Source organism: Hyla sarda, unplaced genomic scaffold (genome assembly GCF_029499605.1).
Source record: "Hyla sarda isolate aHylSar1 unplaced genomic scaffold, aHylSar1.hap1 scaffold_447, whole genome shotgun sequence".
NCBI classification, from domain to species: domain Eukaryota; kingdom Metazoa; phylum Chordata; class Amphibia; order Anura; family Hylidae; genus Hyla; species Hyla sarda.
Window position 1 is genome coordinate 203,704 of NW_026610460.1, and position 15,785 is coordinate 219,488.

The 15,785-nt window shown below is 44.3% G+C and overlaps 4 non-coding genes and 1 pseudogene across 4 annotated transcripts; all 5 read left to right on the plus strand.

Annotated features, from left to right (window-relative positions):
* The first annotated feature begins 1,941 nt into the window (after window positions 1-1,941).
* On the plus strand, window positions 1,942-2,074 carry LOC130335076 (U2 spliceosomal RNA; annotated as a pseudogene).
* A 5,170-nt stretch (window positions 2,075-7,244) lies between these two features.
* LOC130335067 (U2 spliceosomal RNA) lies at window positions 7,245-7,434 on the plus strand. The gene has a single exon (XR_008876772.1). It is a non-coding gene; the product is annotated as a U2 spliceosomal RNA (small nuclear RNA).
* A 2,097-nt stretch (window positions 7,435-9,531) lies between these two features.
* On the plus strand, window positions 9,532-9,722 carry LOC130335033 (U2 spliceosomal RNA). The gene has a single exon (XR_008876743.1). It is a non-coding gene; the product is annotated as a U2 spliceosomal RNA (small nuclear RNA).
* Window positions 9,723-11,808: 2,086 nt separating this feature from the next.
* LOC130335034 (U2 spliceosomal RNA) lies at window positions 11,809-11,999 on the plus strand. The gene has a single exon (XR_008876744.1). It is a non-coding gene; the product is annotated as a U2 spliceosomal RNA (small nuclear RNA).
* Window positions 12,000-14,093: 2,094 nt separating this feature from the next.
* On the plus strand, window positions 14,094-14,284 carry LOC130335057 (U2 spliceosomal RNA). The gene has a single exon (XR_008876766.1). It is a non-coding gene; the product is annotated as a U2 spliceosomal RNA (small nuclear RNA).
* Window positions 14,285-15,785: the final 1,501 nt, after the last annotated feature.

Here is a 15,785-nt window from a genome sequence, read left to right on the forward strand (position 1 = left end):
CTGCTTGTGTCTGGCCGCTGTTGGAGCGTCCAGGCACAGGACTTCTGCTGCTGCTGACTAAATGGCCTCCTTAATTGGATCATTTGAGTAGCCAGCACACCTGTGCAGGTAGGGCATGACATGATAGGCAGCTGCCTTGATAGCGGGTGGGTGCTGAATGTTCCTAATTGACAAAATAAGATTAATGCTTATGAAGAAATATAAAATCTCATCCCTTCCCCAATATCGCGCCACACCCCTACCCCTTAATTCCCTGGTTGAACTTGATGGACATATGTCTTTTTTCGACCGTACTAACTATGTAACTATGTAACATAACATGGGGGGGTCTCCTGGCTGTTCACACAGGTGTGTCATTGCTGTACATTGACCATGCATTGCTTCTGTGGTATTGCAAAGGCAAAGACAAATGCTTCCAGCCATCCATTGCACTAATGGATTGGTCATCAGCTGGCTGTCTATGTCCCGCATCAATATAGACCAAAGTACAGAGGGTTAGGCTATGCTATAGTGCACCTACCTGATGCATCAGAAGGTGCGAGGCCCTTGCTAAATTCTGTGCACAGACTTTGAGATCTATGCTTTAGACTGTATCTAAACCTGCTCCAACATGGACTGACATTCTGGCCTACTTTCAGCCGATGCGACTTGTCTGTCGCTGAACAGTCGCTTTTTATGTATTCAGCACCTATGTATAATGTTGTAAAAATGCTCTAGAAGCTAAAGTCGCAGAAATGTCACACATATTTGGCCTGCAACTTTCTGTGCGACAAATTCAGACAGGAAAAATCAGTATAAATCCTTAGAAAATTATCCCCCAGTGTCTCCATCTGCTGGCGGTATTGAATAAGCATTGCTGCACTGATGGGGTATGCATTAGACGAAAAAAAAGAAGAAAAAGAAGAATAATACGCCCAGAAAAGAGGCGAAAAGGAGAAAAACGTAAAAAAACGTGAAAAAAAAGTAAGAGGAAGAGAAGGGAAAAAAAGGTGGAAATGGGTTTAAAAGTGATTTCGGCGGAGAAATATATATATATATATATATATATATATATATATATATATATATACGCGCACACACACACATATATATAAACGTATTCTCCGTTGAGATATTGCAGCCGCTGCTGTGTCCAGGCCCAGGAGCCTTAGCACTGTGCTGTGATGTCACTCAATACCACTGACATCACTAGGTGTAAACAACATCTCTCCTTTGCTGTGTATGTGACTATGGAGCTGTTTGGTGATGTCGTCTATTATGGCCTTCATAGAAGCAACAGGAGATTGTTGCATCCATCTAGAACCCTCAGAACTACAGTGCTATGATGTCACTCACTTCCACAGGCCTTGCAGAGTGTAAACAACAACAACCCAGCTTTGTTGTGTATGTAACCATAGGGATTGTGATGTCACCTAGAACCTTCACAGCAGCGACAGCTTTATGAGGAGCATCAGCACTGCTCTGCCTGAGCAGAACCATCACCGCCATAGGTTGTCAAATAACCCGGATTTAACCCACACAGGTAAGTCCAATGGGGTGCAGGCATGTCCTCTATGCTTACAGCTTCCCGTGGGTGTTGGTTTGATACCGTTTGGGGACAGCCAAGGAGGCATCTGCAGGCAACAAAGGTAGGTGTGTGCTTGTGTGTGTGTTTCCTATGCAGATCCTAAGCCCAGTGTCACATGCAAGTAGGAGGAGTAAGAAGGGTTCCTGGCAAATCCGGGTTATGGATTGCATTTAAAAAGGCCCCGTGGGAGTGCAATGGGCCCCTGTCTTGCTGCTTAGCAATAATGGTATGGGTTTAGGTTCTGCTGTGTGTACTGGTGGTTGACTGCCCCCCAGCCCAGAGTGTGCATGGAAAATTGTCTGGCAGCCTCCCTGACAGCAAGCAGTGATAGTGCCCATGAAGGGGACCTTGTTGGGCCCGCCCCTTTCACGGTTATCGCTTCTCGGCCTTTTGGCTAAGATCAAGTGTAGTAATACAGGAGATCTGGTCAGAAGGTACTCGGGTACCCCTCTCCTCGGCCTTGTGGGATCGCCCAGGTTTATTGCCTGGGCTTCACCCACTTGTTGCTATTGGGGAGAGGGCTTAGTCCCAGGGTAACGGGTTGCGATCGCCTCTCAAAGCCTTTGGGTGGAGAGAGGTTTGAGTGAATTGGCTGGTTGGTTGGAGCGGAGAGAACCAGACCAAAACACGAATGAACCATGGATGAAGATCTAGATCCTGGTTCGGTACCGGCTTATGCCCGGATTAAACACACTGTGCGGGTCATTCTCACAGGTGATGCGGCGGATGCACGTGGCATGAGGTTCGTGATAGAGGACGTGCTCGACAAGATTCTTAATGTTCGTAAGCGAGAGATTTTGGCCATCCAGGATTACCCTAAGCGGAGGATCTACGACTGCACTTTCATAGGGGAAGGCGTATTCTTAGATGCAGTAATGAAAATTCCAAAGCAAGATGATCCGAGGCTTAAGGGTATCCAAATTGTCGAGCACGTCCTAGATGAAACCAAGTTGATTGTCGTGAAGATGTACTCCCCTTTTGTAAATCAGAGAGAGATCGATGGGTTCCTGGCAGCCTACTTTAAAAAGGTGGAGTTCAGAGGAAAAATCATGAACGACTGTGGTGTCTGGACCTCAAAATGGCGATATCAAGTCACGTGCAACAAAGACCCCACCCTCCCAGGGGGGATACTATTACCGCCTGCTCGTTTTAAATTAAACAATGTGTGTGGCGACCTCTTTTTTGCGGGAATGCCAAACTTCTGCAGAAGGTGCCAACGTTATGGGCACATAAAGGAAAATTGTGAAAGTTCCTGTAAGAAATGTGGAAGCATGCAACATGAAACAGAAAAATGTGATAAGGGTTTGAGATGTAATTTTTGCCGTCACTTTGGTCACGTGTATGCTTTCTGTCCCCACAGACCAAAAAAAACCACAGAACAGCAAGGGCAACCCAAGAGAGACGTCCGGAGACCAGCCTGGGGAAAAGCCAGAGAGGAGGAGCACCCCCCACAAGAAGAGGTAAGCTGTGAGATGGAGACCACGGCCCCCCCAAAAGAACCCCAGGAGAAAGAGGCACAGGTGGAAAGGGGGACCCCAAATGAGAGGAGGCCGGGGAAGAGAAATGCGAGAGGGGATCGGGCAGATACCTCAGAGAAGGTGGAAGAGCGAGAGGTGCCCGATTCCACCCCGGAAGGTCCTCCTGCTCGGGGTCCCCCTGAGTGTGAAAACCCGGACGGAGTAGCAAAGGTGAAAAGACGAAGGGGCTCCAAAGGGCGTCCGGACTCGGAGGTGGTCCAGGAGGAGCAGATGGAAGTTCCTGTCGTGACGGGGGCTCCAAGTGAAGCTCCTCCACAGGTCCCAGCGGTGGATACCCCTCCTCCTCCCAGCCAGGAGGAGGTTTCAGGGGTGACCATCTCCGAGGTCCCGGAAACGGACCTAAGTACGCACCCGACCCCTATGGAGGGGCAAGAGGTGGACGCCGAAAAAGAGAATGGAGCCCAGAAGCTGTTCTTACCAATGTACTCCGTCTATACACCTGTGGTCTTGGAAGAGGGGGGCTGCTCGAGCGATGGTGGTTCCTCTCCGGCTTCCTCTATGTGTACGGTAGAGTCAGAGGTGGGGGGTAACGAGAGCTCCAGTGCGCAATCTGGTTTTTAGTTTGTTATCTGAGCCTCCCTTTTTTTTACATCTCCAATGGCTGAGTTGTCCGGATTGTCTATGAATGTAAGAAGTATAAGTTCACGAGCAAAACGGGTTGCCCTTTTTAACTACTTGTCTATTTTTGCTGCTTCTGTGGTTTTCCTGCAGGAGTGCGGCATCCCGCATAGTTTAAATTATGAAAAGTATAAAAAAGATTGGGTACACGGTCCATCAGTCTGGTCTGGATCTAACGAATCCAGATCAGCAGGGGTCGCCATACTTTTTAAAGGAAATGCTTTTATTGATTTTATTCATGAGATTTTACCAGGCAGAATTTTATTGGTTAAAGCTTTTATTGATGGTATTAAATGGCAGTTTTTAAATTTTTATGGTTCACCCAATAAAAATGATAGAGCACGGATGTTAGAGATTTTACCCCTTTTTATCAATGATTCTGAACCTCTTATTTTAGCAGGTGATTTTAATTGTATTTTAAGGGGGGAGCACCGTTTTACCAATTCAGTAAGTAGAAACTATGATAAAACATCTTCTATGTTAAAAAATATGATTATTGATTTTAGACTTACTGATGTTTTTAAGAAATGCAATAGTATTTTACCAGAAAGAGACGGTGTGACCTGGAGCAACGCAAACTGCAGCTCCAGGATCGATTTTATCTTCTGTTCTTATCAAGTACTGCCTTTTAAGTGTGATGTTTTAACCAATGTTTTTTCTGATCACAAACTTTTATCTTTTAAGGTGAAGAGTGATTTTAGAAAAAAGACTGGGAGGAATGCCTGGAAGATGAATGTATCCCTTTTAGAAGATCCGCAGGTTTTATCCGATTTTATCAACTTCTACAAGGACTGCAGACGGGTAAGAGATCCTAACACTCCCATCAGTATATGGTGGGAGAAAATGAAAATAAAAATAAAAGAGTTTTTTATTAGAGTAGGGATCTCTAGAGCTAAAGAGAAGCGTGAGTTTTACTCCCTTCTAAATACCCGTCTGCAAACCCTGTACAAATTCAGAGACAATGGTATAGAGGTTTATAGAGAAATTACTGACTTAAAAAAAGAAATAAAACAGTGCCTGGAGCAGAAGGGAAAAGAGATAATTTTCAGATCCAAAATAAAGCACCTTGAAGAGAACGAGACCTGCTCCAGGTACTTTTTTAAGAAAGTAACGGATAAAAAGGTTTTAATTGATAATATACAAGGAGAAAAAGATGTACAGGGTATTTTAAAAAGGGTACATTCATTTTATGCGGATCTTTTTAATACAAAAAATATTGATATTGATTTTATGAATGACTCATTGAAGGAGATTACCAATGTTTTAGACCCTGTGTCCCAGTCTCTTTTACAGAGGGAGATCTCGGAACAGGAGGTTTTAGAGACGATCAGGAGTTTTAAATCCGGTAAGGTGCCTGGTCCTGACGGTATACCCATTGAGTTTTATGTCATTTTTTATGGTGTTTTAAAAGATGACCTTTTTTCCCTTTTTACAGAAGTATTTAAAACAAAAGCCCTCCCAGGTTCATGGAGGAAGGGTGATGTCTCCCTGCTGTTCAAAAAGGGAGACCGGTCAGATCTAAAGAACTGGAGACCAATCACCCTCCTCAACTGTGACTACAAAGTGATGGCAAAACTGTGCGCAAATAGATTAAAAAGTGTAATAGAGAAAATAATCCATTCAAATCAGGTCTGTGGGGTGCCTGGGAGGAGCATATGGGAAAATCTTAACCTTTTAAAAGATGTGATTAGTGACACAAAGTCTAGAAACGGAAAACTAGCCATTTTATCCTTAGACTTCGAGAAGGCTTTTGACAGAGTGTCACATTTTTATCTTTTTAAGGTTTTAGAGAAAATGGGTATACCTGAAGGCTTTTTATTGTCTCTTAAGGCCTTTTATAAAAACTGCACAAGCAAGATTTTAGTTAACGGTTTTAAGACACAGGATGTGATTTTAAATTCCGGAGTGAAGCAGGGGTGTCCTTTGTCCCCACTACTTTTCATATGTGCGCTTGAGCCTCTACTATGCACCTTGAGGAGAGATAAGCAAATAAGAGGGGTCCCCCTGCCGGGAGGAGGGGGACTAGAGGCTAAAGTAGTGGGGTACATGGACGATGTGGCAGTGCTTGGAAGGGACACCCCATCGCTTCAAAAAGCCCTAAAGCAAGTTGAATTTTTTTGTTGTGCCTCCGGTTTTAAGGTAAATTTTAATAAAAGCAGTGTTTTAAATATAGGAGGACTGTTTTTAAGGGATTTACCCATTCCTGTGTCTGAGTCTGTGCAGATTTTAGGGGTCTCCTTCAGTGAGTCAAACAATGGTTTTAATAGCTGGGACTTGGTGGCTCAAAAAATAAACACAAAAATTTGTATGTGGAACATGAGAAAGCTAACGATGGAGGGGAAGGTTTTAGTTACAAAGATGGTGATTTTACCCATTTTATTGTATCTTGGCATGGTCTTTCCACCCCCCGAAATGATTTTAAATAAAATTATTAAAGCATGTTTTACCTTTTTATGGAGCTCCAAGAGTGAAAAATTGAGAAGAGAGATCGTCATGATGCCAAAAGGTATGGGTGGAAAGGACTTCCCCGACATCAGGGCGTTCCTTTTTACCAAGTTTTTTAGCATGTGTGTTAGCACACTTTTTAAGGATAGTTACTGGTCATATTTTATCCGTTTTAATACAGGTTTTTTTATGAGGAGGAATGGGTGGTTTAAAACTGTTTTAAGCTGTCCTTATGCTTTTAATCTTCCCCAACAATACAAGATTTTAGAGAAAATTTTCAACTTGTACAACTTTAACGGAAAAAGTATTAATGAAGTAACTAATAGCAAAAAAATGTTAAAATATATTAAAGAAAGTGGTTTTATTACCCCTGTGAATAATTTTAATGAAGAGAAATGCAGGAAAATATGGAAGATGGCAAATATGATTTATCTTTTTAATTCACAGAAAGATCTGGCCTGGAGCTGCATACACGAGTGTCTTCCATGCCGGGCATTCCAGCACCGAAGAAGGATGGCCAACACTGCAGTATGCCCGAGGGAGGGCTGCCAGGAACCCGAGACCGTGTACCACCTTTTCTGGACTTGTTTTTATGCAAAAAGGATATGGACTAAAATACTCCCTCTGGTGAAGAAGATAACAGAAATAAAGGACTTAAACTCTGCAGCTGTTTTTTATGGATGTCTGGAATGCCCAATACGGACTCAAGAGACAATGGCATGGAAGATCATAAACTGTGTTAAAGCAGCTCTATGGAATGCCAGAAACATTTTACTTTTTAAACATGAGATTTTATCTGTGAATGATGTTTTAGCTCTTTGTTTTAGTGATATGTACCAGTACTTTTTATTAGACAAGAAATATTATCCTTTATTAGCTAGAAAATGGTATTTTAATGAATGGAACGCCCTTTTGTAAAGCCACCAAGTGCCCATTTTAAGTGTATTATGATTGTATTTATGTGAACTTTTATTGTTATATGTGATTTTATTATCAAAATTTGTTTTTATTGAAAAAAAATTATATTTATAAATCGTAATGCACTTTGTAAAATGTTATGAATTCTAAATAAAAAGATACCCCTCAGGGGTAGCCAAGTTAAAAAAAAAAAAATCTGTTCTTATCAGTTTAATATCTGATACGTCCCCTATCTGGGGACCATATATTAAATGGATTTTTGAGAACGGGGGCCGATTTCGAAGCTTGCTTCCGTCGCCCTATGCATTGACCCGATATGGCAGTATCTTCGGGTACAGTGCACCACCCCCTTACAGGGTTAAAAAGAAAGATTCCTACTTTCATTGCTACCTGCTTGCTGGCTAGCCAGCTAGCCAGCCCTGTGGGCCTTGCTGCTGCTGCTGCTGCTGCTGCTGCTGCAGCCAAAAAACAAAAGGTGGTGCTGCTGCTGCTTCTGCTGCTTCTGCTTGTGTCTGGCCGCTGTTGGAGCGTCCAGGCACAGGACTTCTGCTGCTGCTGACTAAATGGCCTCCTTAATTGGATCATTTGAGTAGCCAGCACACCTGTGCAGGTAGGGCATGACATGATAGGCAGCTGCCTTGATAGCGGGTGGGTGCTGAATGTTCCTAATTGACAAAATAAGATTAATGCTTATGAAGAAATATAAAATCTCATCCCTTCCCCAATATCGCGCCACACCCCTACCCCTTAATTCCCTGGTTGAACTTGATGGACATATGTCTTTTTTCGACCGTACTAACTATGTAACTATGTAACATAACATGGGGGGGTCTCCTGGCTGTTCACACAGGTGTGTCATTGCTGTACATTGACCATGCATTGCTTCTGTGGTATTGCAAAGGCAAAGACAAATGCTTCCAGCCATCCATTGCACTAATGGATTGGTCATCAGCTGGCTGTCTATGTCCCGCATCAATATAGACCAAAGTACAGAGGGTTAGGCTATGCTATAGTGCACCTACCTGATGCATCAGAAGGTGCGAGGCCCTTGCTAAATTCTGTGCACAGACTTTGAGATCTATGCTTTAGACTGTATCTAAACCTGCTCCAACATGGACTGACATTCTGGCCTACTTTCAGCCGATGCGACTTGTCTGTCGCTGAACAGTCGCTTTTTATGTATTCAGCACCTATGTATAATGTTGTAAAAATGCTCTAGAAGCTAAAGTCGCAGAAATGTCACACATATTTGGCCTGCAACTTTCTGTGCGACAAATTCAGACAGGAAAAATCAGTATAAATCCTTAGAAAATTATCCCCCAGTGTCTCCATCTGCTGGCGGTATTGAATAAGCATTGCTGCACTGATGGGGTATGCATTAGACGAAAAAAAAGAAGAAAAAGAAGAATAATACGCCCAGAAAAGAGGCGAAAAGGAGAAAAACGTAAAAAAACGTGAAAAAAAAGTAAGAGGAAGAGAAGGGAAAAAAAGGTGGAAATGGGTTTAAAAGTGATTTCGGCGGAGAAATATATATATATATATATATATATATATATATATATATATATATATACGCGCACACACACACATATATATAAACGTATTCTCCGTTGAGATATTGCAGCCGCTGCTGTGTCCAGGCCCAGGAGCCTTAGCACTGTGCTGTGATGTCACTCAATACCACTGACATCACTAGGTGTAAACAACATCTCTCCTTTGCTGTGTATGTGACTATGGAGCTGTTTGGTGATGTCGTCTATTATGGCCTTCATAGAAGCAACAGGAGATTGTTGCATCCATCTAGAACCCTCAGAACTACAGTGCTATGATGTCACTCACTTCCACAGGCCTTGCAGAGTGTAAACAACAACAACCCAGCTTTGTTGTGTATGTAACCATAGGGATTGTGATGTCACCTAGAACCTTCACAGCAGCGACAGCTTTATGAGGAGCATCAGCACTGCTCTGCCTGAGCAGAACCATCACCGCCATAGGTTGTCAAATAACCCGGATTTAACCCACACAGGTAAGTCCAATGGGGTGCAGGCATGTCCTCTATGCTTACAGCTTCCCGTGGGTGTTGGTTTGATACCGTTTGGGGACAGCCAAGGAGGCATCTGCAGGCAACAAAGGTAGGTGTGTGCTTGTGTGTGTGTTTCCTATGCAGATCCTAAGCCCAGTGTCACATGCAAGTAGGAGGAGTAAGAAGGGTTCCTGGCAAATCCGGGTTATGGATTGCATTTAAAAAGGCCCCGTGGGAGTGCAATGGGCCCCTGTCTTGCTGCTTAGCAATAATGGTATGGGTTTAGGTTCTGCTGTGTGTACTGGTGGTTGACTGCCCCCCAGCCCAGAGTGTGCATGGAAAATTGTCTGGCAGCCTCCCTGACAGCAAGCAGTGATAGTGCCCATGAAGGGGACCTTGTTGGGCCCGCCCCTTTCACGGTTATCGCTTCTCGGCCTTTTGGCTAAGATCAAGTGTAGTATCTGTTCTTATCAGTTTAATATCTGATACGTCCCCTATCTGGGGACCATATATTAAATGGATTTTTGAGAACGGGGGCCGATTTCGAAGCTTGCTTCCGTCGCCCTATGCATTGACCCGATATGGCAGTATCTTCGGGTACAGTGCACCACCCCCTTACAGGGTTAAAAAGAAAGATTCCTACTTTCATTGCTACCTGCTTGCTGGCTAGCCAGCTAGCCAGCCCTGTGGGCCTTGCTGCTGCTGCTGCTGCTGCTGCTGCAGCCAAAAAACAAAAGGTGGTGCTGCTGCTGCTGCTTCTGCTTGTGTCTGGCCGCTGTTGGAGCGTCCAGGCACAGGACTTCTGCTGCTGCTGACTAAATGGCCTCCTTAATTGGATCATTTGAGTAGCCAGCACACCTGTGCAGGTAGGGCATGACATGATAGGCAGCTGCCTTGATAGCGGGTGGGTGCTGAATGTTCCTAATTGACAAAATAAGATTAATGCTTATGAAGAAATATAAAATCTCATCCCTTCCCCAATATCGCGCCACACCCCTACCCCTTAATTCCCTGGTTGAACTTGATGGACATATGTCTTTTTTCGACCGTACTAACTATGTAACTATGTAACATAACATGGGGGGGTCTCCTGGCTGTTCACACAGGTGTGTCATTGCTGTACATTGACCATGCATTGCTTCTGTGGTATTGCAAAGGCAAAGACAAATGCTTCCAGCCATCCATTGCACTAATGGATTGGTCATCAGCTGGCTGTCTATGTCCCGCATCAATATAGACCAAAGTACAGAGGGTTAGGCTATGCTATAGTGCACCTACCTGATGCATCAGAAGGTGCGAGGCCCTTGCTAAATTCTGTGCACAGACTTTGAGATCTATGCTTTAGACTGTATCTAAACCTGCTCCAACATGGACTGACATTCTGGCCTACTTTCAGCCGATGCGACTTGTCTGTCGCTGAACAGTCGCTTTTTATGTATTCAGCACCTATGTATAATGTTGTAAAAATGCTCTAGAAGCTAAAGTCGCAGAAATGTCACACATATTTGGCCTGCAACTTTCTGTGCGACAAATTCAGACAGGAAAAATCAGTATAAATCCTTAGAAAATTATCCCCCAGTGTCTCCATCTGCTGGCGGTATTGAATAAGCATTGCTGCACTGATGGGGTATGCATTAGACGAAAAAAAAGAAGAAAAAGAAGAATAATACGCCCAGAAAAGAGGCGAAAAGGAGAAAAACGTAAAAAAACGTGAAAAAAAAGTAAGAGGAAGAGAAGGGAAAAAAAGGTGGAAATGGGTTTAAAAGTGATTTCGGCGGAGAAATATATATATATATATATATATATATATATATATATATATATATACGCGCACACACACACATATATATAAACGTATTCTCCGTTGAGATATTGCAGCCGCTGCTGTGTCCAGGCCCAGGAGCCTTAGCACTGTGCTGTGATGTCACTCAATACCACTGACATCACTAGGTGTAAACAACATCTCTCCTTTGCTGTGTATGTGACTATGGAGCTGTTTGGTGATGTCGTCTATTATGGCCTTCATAGAAGCAACAGGAGATTGTTGCATCCATCTAGAACCCTCAGAACTACAGTGCTATGATGTCACTCACTTCCACAGGCCTTGCAGAGTGTAAACAACAACAACCCAGCTTTGTTGTGTATGTAACCATAGGGATTGTGATGTCACCTAGAACCTTCACAGCAGCGACAGCTTTATGAGGAGCATCAGCACTGCTCTGCCTGAGCAGAACCATCACCGCCATAGGTTGTCAAATAACCCGGATTTAACCCACACAGGTAAGTCCAATGGGGTGCAGGCATGTCCTCTATGCTTACAGCTTCCCGTGGGTGTTGGTTTGATACCGTTTGGGGACAGCCAAGGAGGCATCTGCAGGCAACAAATGTAGGTGTGTGCTTGTGTGTGTGTTTCCTATGCAGATCCTAAGCCCAGTGTCACATGCAAGTAGGAGGAGTAAGAAGGGTTCCTGGCAAATCCGGGTTATGGATTGCATTTAAAAAGGCCCCGTGGGAGTGCAATGGGCCCCTGTCTTGCTGCTTAGCAATAATGGTATGGGTTTAGGTTCTGCTGTGTGTACTGGTGGTTGACTGCCCCCCAGCCCAGAGTGTGCATGGAAAATTGTCTGGCAGCCTCCCTGACAGCAAGCAGTGATAGTGCCCATGAAGGGGACCTTGTTGGGCCCGCCCCTTTCACGGTTATCGCTTCTCGGCCTTTTGGCTAAGATCAAGTGTAGTATCTGTTCTTATCAGTTTAATATCTGATACGTCCCCTATCTGGGGACCATATATTAAATGGATTTTTGAGAACGGGGGCCGATTTCGAAGCTTGCTTCCGTCGCCCTATGCATTGACCCGATATGGCAGTATCTTCGGGTACAGTGCACCACCCCCTTACAGGGTTAAAAAGAAAGATTCCTACTTTCATTGCTACCTGCTTGCTGGCTAGCCAGCTAGCCAGCCCTGTGGGCCTTGCTGCTGCTGCTGCTGCTGCTGCTGCTGCAGCCAAAAAACAAAAGGTGGTGCTGCTGCTGCTTCTGCTGCTTCTGCTTGTGTCTGGCCGCTGTTGGAGCGTCCAGGCACAGGACTTCTGCTGCTGCTGACTAAATGGCCTCCTTAATTGGATCATTTGAGTAGCCAGCACACCTGTGCAGGTAGGGCATGACATGATAGGCAGCTGCCTTGATAGCGGGTGGGTGCTGAATGTTCCTAATTGACAAAATAAGATTAATGCTTATGAAGAAATATAAAATCTCATCCCTTCCCCAATATCGCGCCACACCCCTACCCCTTAATTCCCTGGTTGAACTTGATGGACATATGTCTTTTTTCGACCGTACTAACTATGTAACTATGTAACATAACATGGGGGGGTCTCCTGGCTGTTCACACAGGTGTGTCATTGCTGTACATTGACCATGCATTGCTTCTGTGGTATTGCAAAGGCAAAGACAAATGCTTCCAGCCATCCATTGCACTAATGGATTGGTCATCAGCTGGCTGTCTATGTCCCGCATCAATATAGACCAAAGTACAGAGGGTTAGGCTATGCTATAGTGCACCTACCTGATGCATCAGAAGGTGCGAGGCCCTTGCTTAATTCTGTGCACAGACTTTGAGATCTATGCTTTAGACTGTATCTAAACCTGCTCCAACATGGACTGACATTCTGGCCTACTTTCAGCCGATGCGACTTGTCTGTCGCTGAACAGTCGCTTTTTATGTATTCAGCACCTATGTATAATGTTGTAAAAATGCTCTAGAAGCTAAAGTCGCAGAAATGTCACACATATTTGGCCTGCAACTTTCTGTGCGACAAATTCAGACAGGAAAAATCAGTATAAATCCTTAGAAAATTATCCCCCAGTGTCTCCATCTGCTGGCGGTATTGAATAAGCATTGCTGCACTGATGGGGTATGCATTAGACGAAAAAAAAGAAGAAAAAGAAGAATAATACGCCCAGAAAAGAGGCGAAAAGGAGAAAAACGTAAAAAAAAGTGAAAAAAAAGTAAGAGGAAGAGAAGGGAAAAAAAGGTGGAAATGGGTTTAAAAGTGATTTCGGCGGAGAATATATATATATATATATATATATATATATATATATATATATATACGCGCACACACACACATATATATAAACGTATTCTCCGTTGAGATATTGCAGCCGCTGCTGTGTCCAGGCCCAGGAGCCTTAGCACTGTGCTGTGATGTCACTCAATACCACTGACATCACTAGGTGTAAACAACATCTCTCCTTTGCTGTGTATGTGACTATGGAGCTGTTTGGTGATGTCGTCTATTATGGCCTTCATAGAAGCAACAGGAGATTGTTGCATCCATCTAGAACCCTCAGAACTACAGTGCTATGATGTCACTCACTTCCACAGGCCTTGCAGAGTGTAAACAACAACAACCCAGCTTTGTTGTGTATGTAACCATAGGGATTGTGATGTCACCTAGAACCTTCACAGCAGCGACAGCTTTATGAGGAGCATCAGCACTGCTCTGCCTGAGCAGAACCATCACCGCCATAGGTTGTCAAATAACCCGGATTTAACCCACACAGGTAAGTCCAATGGGGTGCAGGCATGTCCTCTATGCTTACAGCTTCCCGTGGGTGTTGGTTTGATACCGTTTGGGGACAGCCAAGGAGGCATCTGCAGGCAACAAAGGTAGGTGTGTGCTTGTGTGTGTGTTTCCTATGCAGATCCTAAGCCCAGTGTCACATGCAAGTAGGAGGAGTAAGAAGGGTTCCTGGCAAATCCGGGTTATGGATTGCATTTAAAAAGGCCCCGTGGGAGTGCAATGGGCCCCTGTCTTGCTGCTTAGCAATAATGGTATGGGTTTAGGTTCTGCTGTGTGTACTGGTGGTTGACTGCCCCCCAGCCCAGAGTGTGCATGGAAAATTGTCTGGCAGCCTCCCTGACAGCAAGCAGTGATAGTGCCCATGAAGGGGACCTTGTTGGGCCCGCCCCTTTCACGGTTATCGCTTCTCGGCCTTTTGGCTAAGATCAAGTGTAGTATCGGTTCTTATCAGTTTAATATCTGATACGTCCCCTATCTGGGGACCATATATTAAATGGATTTTTGAGAACGGGGGCCGATTTCGAAGCTTGCTTCCGTCGCCCTATGCATTGACCCGATATGGCAGTATCTTCGGGTACAGTGCACCACCCCCTTACAGGGTTAAAAAGAAAGATTCCTACTTTCATTGCTACCTGCTTGCTGGCTAGCCAGCTAGCCAGCCCTGTGGGCCTTGCTGCTGCTGCTGCTGCTGCTGCTGCTGCAGCCAAAAAACAAAAGGTGGTGCTGCTGCTGCTTCTGCTGCTTCTGCTTGTGTCTGGCCCCTGTTGGAGCGTCCAGGCACAGGACTTCTGCTGCTGCTGACTAAATGGCCTCCTTAATTGGATCATTTGAGTAGCCAGCACACCTGTGCAGGTAGGGCATGACATGATAGGCAGCTGCCTTGATAGCGGGTGGGTGCTGAATGTTCCTAATTGACAAAATAAGATTAATGCTTATGAAGAAATATAAAATCTCATCCCTTCCCCAATATCGCGCCACACCCCTACCCCTTAATTCCCTGGTTGAACTTGATGGACATATGTCTTTTTTCGACCGTACTAACTATGTAACTATGTAACATAACATGGGGGGGTCTCCTGGCTGTTCACACAGGTGTGTCATTGCTGTACATTGACCATGCATTGCTTCTGTGGTATTGCAAAGGCAAAGACAAATGCTTCCAGCCATCCATTGCACTAATGGATTGGTCATCAGCTGGCTGTCTATGTCCCGCATCAATATAGACCAAAGTACAGAGGGTTAGGCTATGCTATAGTGCACCTACCTGATGCATCAGAAGGTGCGAGGCCCTTGCTAAATTCTGTGCACAGACTTTGAGATCTATGCTTTAGACTGTATCTAAACCTGCTCCAACATGGACTGACATTCTGGCCTACTTTCAGCCGATGCGACTTGTCTGTCGCTGAACAGTCGCTTTTTATGTATTCAGCACCTATGTATAATGTTGTAAAAATGCTCTAGAAGCTAAAGTCGCAGAAATGTCACACATATTTGGCCTGCAACTTTCTGTGCGACAAATTCAGACAGGAAAAATCAGTATAAATCCTTAGAAAATTATCCCCCAGTGTCTCCATCTGCTGGCGGTATTGAATAAGCATTGCTGCACTGATGGGGTATGCATTAGACGAAAAAAAAGAAGAAAAAGAAGAATAATACGCCCAGAAAAGAGGCGAAAAGGAGAAAAACGTAAAAAAACGTGAAAAAAAAGTAAGAGGAAGAGAAGGGAAAAAAAGGTGGAAATGGGTTTAAAAGTGATTTCGGCGGAGAAATATATATATATATATATATATATATATATATATATATATACGCGCACACACACACATATATATAAACGTATTCTCCGTTGAGATATTGCAGCCGCTGCTGTGTCCAGGCCCAGGAGCCTTAGCACTGTGCTGTGATGTCACTCAATACCACTGACATCACTAGGTGTAAACAACATCTCTCCTTTGCTGTGTATGTGACTATGGAGCTGTTTGGTGATGTCGTCTATTATGGCCTTCATAGAAGCAACAGGAGATTGTTGCATCCATCTAGAACCCTCAGAACTACAGTGCTATGATGTCACTCACTTCCACAGGCCTTGCA